Source organism: Galeopterus variegatus, unplaced genomic scaffold (assembly GCF_000696425.1).
Source record: "Galeopterus variegatus unplaced genomic scaffold, G_variegatus-3.0.2 Scaffold8406, whole genome shotgun sequence".
Taxonomy (NCBI): Eukaryota; Metazoa; Chordata; class Mammalia; order Dermoptera; family Cynocephalidae; genus Galeopterus; species Galeopterus variegatus.
In genome coordinates, this window is record NW_007734517.1 from 24,843 (window position 1) to 33,595 (window position 8,753).

Here is an 8,753-nt window from a genome sequence, read left to right on the forward strand (position 1 = left end):
CCTTCAATGAATTGTAACATAAACAGCAGATAATTGTTTCTTTTTTTTTTTTTTTTTTTTTTTTTTTTTTTTTTCTGTCTTTTTTCGTGTCCGGCAACGGATCGCAACCCTCAGTGTTGTCCCCGTACCGGACCGGGGACCGGCAACGGGATTGCAACCCTCGGTGTTGCTCCCGTGCCTCGCTCAGCCAGTGAGCGGGAACCGGTCTGTACGTGGGATCCGAACCCTCGGGCGGGAGTGCCGCTGCGCTTCCCAAGCGGCGCACTATCCAGTGCGCCACCGGGCCGGCCCAGATAATTGTTTCTTTGCCACACTAAACACACATTTTATACAAGGCCAGAAACATCCCGATTATTTTTTTCTTCCCTTTATTATTTTCTTTTGCACAAGTGGTCAGAGAAGAGGTTAGGTATTAATGGTTTCTGGTGTAAACCAATTCATGAATATTTGCACTTTGCAACATGACCTGTCCCACCATCTTAAAGCCAGTCTATGTTTACGAAATTGTTCCTGATTATCTCTCTGCTTGTGCTATTTCTTAGTGGTATTATTCAATTATTAATGTGACTATGTTGCATAACAAACAATCCCAAAATTACAGTGGCTTATAAAAACTAGCACTCACATTTCTTGTACATGAGTCAGAGATTTAGTATGGAGTGTGAATGGCTATGCATAAAGCAGTAAGTGTGTTTCAGAACAGCTTCATGCATTTCTCATTCTGTTAGAAATAGCTGTAGGGGCAGGCTTATCTCATGGTGAATTGCAGGAACACAAGTAGACAAGGAAAACTTTGCAAGCACATTAAGAATTCTTCTAATATTCCATTTCTGATGGGGTACATTCCATCCAAAGTGTATTATGACAAAAATGGACAGTGATCAAAAAATGTGAGAAAAAGTAATGCATGTTACTTCAGAGTTTGTCTCCAAGTTGCACCAAGCTGTTACAATGATGACAAACCATTGAATTAATTGACAAAGAAATGATTTCTTCCAGGTTTTACATAATAGTCCCCTACTACAAAAATTTTTCCATTCTAGAGGAAATAGTTTAGTGAAATTTAAGTATGGCAATGGTGATTTTTAATAAAAGCAGTTTTGTACTTTAATAAAGAACTCTAATTTTTACATCAGGAGATGTGGTCACCTCTTTGAACTCCCAGCCAATAATGTCCCAGCCAAAAATGATACATTTTTAACTACATTTATATAAAAATGTACTTAAACATTACAGACTGAGGAAAGAAAGAGTGGTTAAGTTTCAGTAATTTCTTTGGTATGGTACTAGAAGTCAAAATGTTTTACATTAAGTGTTGTGAGGATAGTAGGTAGTTGTTTGGTGATAATGCCATAATTGCTTATTACTTTGAAGAAAGTAGATCCCCAGCTGTGGGATTTTATGTGAGTCAACAGTCTATAATGGAGAGTCCAAAAATATTCTTCAAGGATAAATTATTTTATAGATTCACTGTTAATAGATTTATTATAAACTAACTTTTTTTTTTTGTTTTTATATGGGGCAGAAGATTTTAAGGTGGAAAAAACCGCCAAATCTTAAACTTTACTGGAGTGCAAGATAATCAAATAATTCAATTTGAGAAGAGCATCAAGTTGCATGGGACTAAATATACAAACACTGGTTAACGAATGGTCATAAAGATATATTTGGGAGAGATACTATATGGAAATTACCTTACAGTATTATCTAAACCATGTAACCCTCTACAGTTCATGTTCTGTAAAGGCTCTATAACAATTTATGCTTACATCTTTATCACTAGTTACTAGCATGGAATTAAAGAGATGCTTATTTTAGAAAACTTACACTCATTTCCTGAAGATTTGATGTGGAGATAGGATGGTTAAAAAAACAGCAGAAACAAATCAAGTAATGAAAGTTATTTGGAAACTAACTTACTCCTTACAGCAGTTTCCAGCAAGAAAGAAAATTCACAGATATTTCAAATGAAGGGATTTTAAAGAAGAGAAGACTCATAGGTGTGGGGGAAGCATAAAGAGAACAAAAGCCCAAGGTGAGGCACCCGGACGCCAGCAACAGAAGCAGCCTTTGTGCGTATTAAGATTGAAGGGAGGAACTGGTAAAGAGCCAAAAAATGATTACATTATATGATGTGAACATACTAATTACCCTGATTTGAGCATCACATGTTGCACACAGGTAATGATATTCAACTCTATATCACACAGATATGTACAATCAACTATGTTAATAATAATAACAATAATAATAATAAAAGGCAAAGGAAGAAAACAGTGCTGCCAGAGCTAATGACAGTTGAAACCACAAAGAAGTGATCAGTCACGTGAGATATGGTCCTGGAGAGTCACTGCAGGAAGTACTGCAAGTAACACACAGCTAGAATACATAGAAGGCAGTTAAAAAACCTTCTGATCCATCTTATATTCCAATCTCTTATCTTCTGCTGTTCCTTCCCATTGGGTAAGGCTAACTAGAATCCACTAGTGAGAAAGCCTTGGTATTTCAGTGCACAGGGATCAAACTCCCAGGGCACAAGGAAGGGCAGAGAAGGTTGAAAAATTGATTTAGAAAGGGGGGAAATCCAGCATATGCTTTCCTCTGTAAGAGTGATTACTGGGGCAGAAAGATGAAAATGACCATATGAGCACAAGGTCAGTGGTTATGGTACAGTGAACATACAGCCACACAAACCAAATTGACAATGACCAGCCTGCAAGAACAAGATGTAAAGCGATGCAAGTGCAAGTCTTGACTCTCTATGAAAGAAAACATGTGTGCCATTCCGGGGCACTATCAGAGGAAGAGAGGAAAGTAAATCGCGGTAATTCAATTGGGAGGACTTTACACAAAGAATAAAACTACTATCTAGGGGGTAAAACCTGGGGAAACATTACATTATTATCCTAAAAGCTATTAAGTTAAGTCTACCTAAATTTATGGGATATTGTAGTAGAATCCACTAATTTGTTAAAATTAAGGTTCTCTTTGTGTGTTCTATAAAAACAAATAAAATCTTAGTGACTTTTCAATCTTATCTAATTTTTCTTGCTTTATCATCAGTTAAGTATTTTTATCATGAGCCTTTTCCCAAGCATTTATGAAGAATACTAAGTATATTTTGTATATAAATAACGAAGATACATTTTCTTCACTCTTGTTTGAACAGATAATAATGTAGAATTTAACATAACAAGTTACTTAACATACTACAGGTTTTATTTTCATATTTGTAGCAGAGTATGTTTTGAGTCATTTTTCATCTTGTTCAGGAATTTGAGATTGGAGCTTCCTTTTTTGTCTTTGGGAGCTTTGAAGCAATAGAGAAAAAAACATATATGAACTTAAAATATTCTGAATTACTCTTTACCCTGGAGTTGTATTTACCAACACATATTTCTTTTTGAATGTGAAAATCATTTTGCTAAATTGATGAGGAGAAAAGCTAATAATGCTACTTTCATCCTCTTTGAAGAATTTTTAACAATATTTTAAATTAAGAAGAGGCAGTAGAAATAATTGTTTTCAAATTTTAGTTTAAGGGATACTAGCTTGAAATCCATTAATCTTATTTTGTCTACCCTGGGTCAACAAACTATGGCTTGTAGGTCAAGTTCTGCACACTGTATTTTTGAAAATAATATTTCAATGGAACAAAACAAATTTAATCATTTATATTTTATGCATGCCATCTTTCACAGTAAAACAGCAGTTAAATTGTTGCAAAAGAGACCTTATGGCCTGAGAGGCCTAAAATATTTACTTGCTGGTACAGAAAAAGTTTACCCACGCTTGGTATGTAGTGATGTCCTGCAATAATTTTAACAGAGTAATACATGTTTGCCTGGTATACTTACTGTTATAGCAGCAGTGTTATAGAATCCTAGGTAGCTACCTCATTGTAATTCTTTTGTCAACCGATGGAATTTAGCACACAAAAACCTTTTGCAAAAAATAGAATCATTCTTATAAAGCACATAATAGGCACTCCATAAATATTTGTTGAACTGAATGCAATCAATTACGTAATGAGGAGGTGCTCAGTAGATATACTTTTATATTAATAGCATATTAAATTAATTAACTAATGTAGCTAAAGAACTGCCTCCATCCAGTAAAGCCCCTTTATATTAGGCTCATATTTGGGGAGATAATATATATTTAGCATTGTAATTCATAAAAAATTCTGAAATTCTATTATTTAATATTAAGAGATTTAAATATCTCCATAAAACTGCATAGCCAATGCTTTTTGAGGATGTACATGTGCGACTATTTTAGACAAAGACGGAACCAAACCTATGTTGTAGTTGCACTTTCCAAGGAAAAGTTTTAGAAATGATTGAAGTGGACTAAATCAAATAAAGAAACATGCAAACAAAATTTGGAAAATAAAAATAAGAGCTTACTATTTACCAGAAACTATGAAGAACCTTTGAAAGCCGTTAAGTAGACAGGATGGGATTGATGAAGAAAAACTCAAGACAAAATGTGTGCAGAAAAAGTTAGATGAGAAGTGTAGTGGATTGAATTATGTCTCCCCAAAACTCGCTGGAGCTTGAATTGTGTCCCCCAAATTTTATGTATTAGAAACTTAGCCTCACTATGACTGTTAAGAGGGTGGGACACCCTATTATGATAATTGAAAGATGGAGCCTTGAAGAGCTGATGGGATAATTGAAAGATGGAGCCTTGAAGAGCCTTGAAGTAGTAATTGTATTAAAAATGGTGGTCAGGGCATGGTTCTGAGGGCTTTAAAAGAAGAGAGTCTGTCTTTCTTGCTCTTTCTGCTCTCTCTGCTTCCACCATATTGCAATGTGAGATCCCTGGGTCACTGTTGCCACCACCAGATGGACTTTGGACTTCCCAACCTCAGAAACTGTAAGCAGTAAGTGTTGTTTTTCTTTATAAAACACCCAGTTTCAAGTATTTCATTATAAGCAACAGGAATGGACTAGTACAAGAGGGTGAGCAACACTAGAAGTGGTCTATCCATGGAAGTGGAGGTCATAAAGGCAGGAGTGTGCCCAGGAGTCACAATCAAAGTTGTTGTGGGTGGGAGAACCTAAACCAGAGCTTTCATGTACAAATTTGCTCCACCCACTTGAGCCAGATGGCAGCAACAGTGGTGTTTTCCTCTTCACCGTTAGTGACAAGATTATTCCACGTGGGCCAAGAGGAACTGTGGCTTTCCTGTTTACAATACTAGTTAGGGAAACACTTCCTTCAGCAAGATAGATGTCCTTCAGTTCTTTAATTCTCTGCTTATACACACAACAGTACTAGCTTCTGAAGCAATCCTGTCCAAGCCAATATTTATATGAAACACTTTCAAAGAGATTTAGCAAAGAGTTTAACAATTAATTAAACAAATGTAAATATTATACACACACACAACTTTGATATAAACATTATATATATATATGTAATGTATATAAAACAAAATCAGATATTGAGGTGGACCTAAAACAAAACCAGATATTGAGTGGAACCTACAACACACAAAAAAATGATAATAAATAAGTGGAAATAACTTATAGTAAAAGTAACAGAGATAATTGAGCAAACAGAACATAAATGTAGGGTTGGCACATTTAATATCCTCAGGAAAATGCAATAAAGTATAGAACATATGTAAGAAATTCCAAAATATTTAATAGAAATTAAAATTTTGATCATTAAAATTAATGGAAAAACAAAATATAAATGGTAGCAATAGAAGAAATAAAGGTTAATTGAAGTGGAATATACAGCTCGTGTCTATTCCATCTATTAAGGAGAATTCCAGAAGGAATGACTTGACAGAATAAATGAAAAACAATATTCAAAGAATTCGTACAAAGTTTCAAAAAGTAGAGGTTAAAAAATATATACTCAAATTCAAAGAGCCCAACAAGGACAAAGAATACATGGGTTAAATACAGAGCTATTGTCAACATGACAGATTCAAATCAAAGCATATAAATAGTCAAAACACCCCAATTACAAGTCAGAGATTGTCAGATTGGAGAAAACATCAAGAAATCCATATGTCAAATATAAAGTCACAAGGGAAAAGAGAAAATATTTCGAAATGATTAAAAATAAGAACATGGTATATTAAAAATTTTGGGATCAGATAAGGCATTGCTTACAGAAAATTTTATAGCTATAAACGCTTATATTAAAAAAGAAATCTCATATCAATCATATAAGTTTTGCCCTTAAAAAGCTAGTACAAGTATAACAAATTAAATCAAATTAAATAGAATAATGAAAATAATAGACATAAAAGTAAAAATGAATAAAACTAAAAACAGAAAAAAAGAAACTGGGGAAATAAAGAAAACCAAAAATTATTTCTTTGAAAAGATCAATAAAATCAATAAAACTCTGGCAAAATTAATTTTAAAAAACAGACAAGATGCAAATTGCCAATGTTAGGAATAAAGGTCATTACTGAGATCATAGGCATGAAAATAACAATAAGGAGATACTAGAAACAACCCTATGCAAGTCAATTCAACAACAGAGACATAATTCTAAACTTAGATGAAAGGCACAAACTACCAAAACTCCTCAACATGAAATATATAATCTAAATATCCTTATGTCTATTAGAAAAATTGAATTCATAGTTAAACTTTCCAGAAAAGAAAAATCATTTCCAAAAAAGAAAAATCCACCCGCATGGTTACTCTGGAGAATTCTGAAAAATATTTAAGGAAGAAATAATACCAATTCCACATAATTTATTACAAAAAATAAAAAAAGAAGGACGTGCTTCTAACTTTATTTTTTAAAATAAAATTTATTTTGCATATTTTAAGTATGCAATATGATGTTGTGAAATACTTGAAGATATAAAATGGTTGTTAGAGTGAAGCAAATTAAGCTATCCACAATCTCACATGGATAGCATATGTGTGTGTCAAGAGCAGCTACAATCCACTTAATTAGCAAAAATTCTGAATACAATAAAATATTATTAACTGTAGTCTTCATATTATATGTGAGATCTCTAGACATTCATCTTATGTATGCTGCTTTGTGTCCTTTCACCTTACATCTCCCATTCCTCCCACCGCCCCCCCTCTGGGAACCCCTGATTTATATTGTCTATATATATATTTGACTTTTTTTTTTCTTTAGGATTCCATAAGTAAGTGAGGTCATGAAATATTTTTTCTTTCTGTATCTGGATTATTTCATTTAGCACAATGTCCTTCAGATTCATACATGTGGCAAATGGCAGGATATTCTCCTTTTTTAAGGCTGAATAATATTCCATTGTATGTATATGTGTGTGTGTGTGTATACATATATATCTCAAAGTTTCTTTATCCATTCATCCATCTGNTATCCACAATCTCACATGGATAGCATATGTGTGTGTCAAGAGCAGCTACAATCCACTTAATTAGCAAAAATTCTGAATACAATAAAATATTATTAACTGTAGTCTTCATATTATATGTGAGATCTCTAGACATTCATCTTATGTATGCTGCTTTGTGTCCTTTCACCTTACATCTCCCATTCCTCCCACCGCCCCACCTCTGGGAACCACTGATTTATATTGTCTATATATATATTTGACTTTTTTTTTTCTTTAGGATTCCGTAAGTAAGCGAGGTCATGAAATATTTTTTCTTTCTGTATCTGGATTATTTCATTTAGCACAATGTCCTTCAGATTCATACATGTGGCAAATGGCAGGATATTCTCCTTTTTTAAGGCTGAATAATATTCCATTGTATGTATATATGTGTGTGTGTGTATATATACATATATATCTCAAAGTTTCTTTATCCATTCATCCATCTGTGGACACTAATGTTTCCATGTCTTGGCTATTGTGACTAATGCTGCAATGAACGTGAGAATTCAGATATCTTTATCAGGTTATAATTTCATCTCCTTTAGGTATATATCCAGAAGAGGGATTGCTGGGTCATATGGTAGTTCTATTTTTAATTTCTTTACAAACCTCCATACTGTTTTTTATAATGGCTACACCAATCTACCAAAACCAGAAAAAGACAGTACAATAAAAGGAAACTACAGATTTAATAACTGTCATGAGCACAGATGCAAAAGTTGTCAACAAAATATTAGCAAATTGAATCCAGCAATATGCAAATTAAACAATGTGTCCTAAGCAAATATGGTTCACCTGTTAATGCCAGGCTGTTTTGAAATTCAAAAATAAATCAATATAATCTACCATATAAATAGAATAAAGGAAAAAAATACATAGGTGATTATATCAATTGAGGAAAAATATAATTTGATAAAATTACACATTCATTCATTATAAAGACAAACAAGCAAAGGCTAACATCAAACTCAATGATGAAAAATCAAACACTTTCTACCTTAGGTTGAGAACAAGGTAGGGATACCTATTCTGAATATGCCTATTCAATATCTTACTGTGATCCTGTGCACTAAAGCAAATTAGTTTTAAAAAAAAGGGATTAAAAAGAAAGAAATGCGTGTCCCTATTTACAGATGGTATAATTGTCTCCATAAAAAGTCCCAAGGATTCTCCAAAAATTTTCTAGATCTAGTGACTTTGTCTACATAAAAGGATCAAAGGTTGGGCCGGCCCGGTGGCTCACTGCTACAGTGTGCCACTTGGGAGTGCGGTGGCGCTCCCGTCGAGGGTTCGGATCCCACATACAGACCGGTTCCCGCTCACTGGCTGAGCGAGGTGTGGACGGGACACCGAGGATTGCGATCCCGTTGCCGGCCCCGGTCTGGCACCGGCA